Raw genomic sequence first — 1,770 nt, forward strand, 5'->3', positions numbered from 1 at the left:
TGATTACAGAACCGGCTTTCTGACAAGATGCGCGTTAAATATCGCATGCGATTAATCGTGCAGCCCTACTTTCAAATATTCATTCGGATAATTGTAAATTATGTAATGAGAAATGACAGATCCTCATAACCATAACTTCGAGGCGTATGGTGGAAAATGAAGAAATACATTAAACCAAATGAACCGTTTTTACCAGTCACACTAAAATATATGGTTTATGCTTCATAATTCGGTTCACTATAAAACAAGGCTTATGCATATAGGTTCATTTATGGGATTCATATGGGGCAAGTTTGTGCTCAGTGTTTCAATTTGGTAACTCCTAGTGTTTTATTGACCCGCTACAATCAGGCCCTTTAGACTTTCAAAAAAAATGTCAACCCTGCCACCCCCTCACCTTGACCCCAATTCCATCACTCAAACATTCCTGCTTTTCTTTAAAGGTTTTAGTCTTGTGCAACTCTGTGTGCCAACAATTTCACCTGTCAAGAAACCACACCTTGAAATCTTTAAGTTGATGTTGTTCTGATGTGATTTTCTGCATGCTGCCAGTAAAAAGATCCAAACACAACATGTCATCTTGCTCATTCTTTATTACTTTATAAAACAAAGTGCAGTTGAAGATAAACAGAACTTTTTTTTTTTTTTCAAAAACCTGCAAATGAACCAAGAAGAAAAAGCCTAAATAATTTATAATACATAATTAACAGGTGGTATTTACATTTAAAAAAAAAAAATAAATCTATACAGTTGCCATTATGAAGGCAATAAAATAGCCAGGCTTCTTCCTAGTAGAGGTAGATAAACATAGAAATGGGAGGGAACATACAATAACTGACAAAGTAAAGACACGTGGAGTCAAAACATAGTGCGATTCAAATATGAATATGCTCCATAACTCCAGACCTCAACAATACGAGCTATGCATGAACATGAATCCAATATAGTTTATCTTTCCAGTCTGAACATCAACAAATGCAAACTTTAGTCTATAAAAACGGAATCATCTCAAATTACATTCAACCCCTTATTTTTAACATCCTTTGGATCCAGCCCAAAATATAAGAAGTGTATGCCAAGAACAAAAAGGTAGAATGTGTGAGGATCATCTAGGGCAGGGGTGGCGAACGTCGGTCCTGGAGAGCCGCAGCCCTGCAGAGTTTTGCTTCAACCCTAATCAAACACACCTGAACAAGCTAATCAAGGTCTGAAGGGTTACGAGGAAGCTACAGGCAGGTGAGTTTTAATTAGGGTTGGAGCTGAACTCTGCAGGGCTGCGGCTCTCCAGGACCGGAGTTCGCCACCCCAGATCTAGGGTGTTTCTTTTAAGGCTAACTATACGTTTAACTGATTATTCATCCAACATACAGTATACAAAACAGGTTCATGTTCATATTTAAGAACTAAATGACTTTAGCACAACGTAAAGTCACAACACTGAGAACGTTTCTTGCATTGACCATGCGTGTTTCCAAAAGGAACTTAATGGTGGGGGGGGGGTCCAGAACCTCCTCAGAGACATCAACATACAGTATACAAAACAGGTTCATGTTCATATTTAAGAACTAAATGACTTTAGCACAACGTAAAGTCACAACACTGAGAACGTTTCTTGCATTGACCATGCGTGTTTCCAAAAGGAACTTAATGGTGGGGGGGGGGGTCCAGAATCTCCTCAGAGACATCAAAGTCTTTACAGTCAATCACAAGTGTCACAGTCCTCAAACCAGCAGGGTCCCAGACCACTATCTAGTGACCAAACTGGCATTG

The sequence above is a fragment of the Sinocyclocheilus anshuiensis genome, unplaced genomic scaffold (assembly GCF_001515605.1).
Source record: "Sinocyclocheilus anshuiensis isolate Anshui unplaced genomic scaffold, SAMN03320099.WGS_v1.1 scaffold447, whole genome shotgun sequence".
Classification (NCBI taxonomy): Eukaryota; Metazoa; Chordata; class Actinopteri; order Cypriniformes; family Cyprinidae; genus Sinocyclocheilus; species Sinocyclocheilus anshuiensis.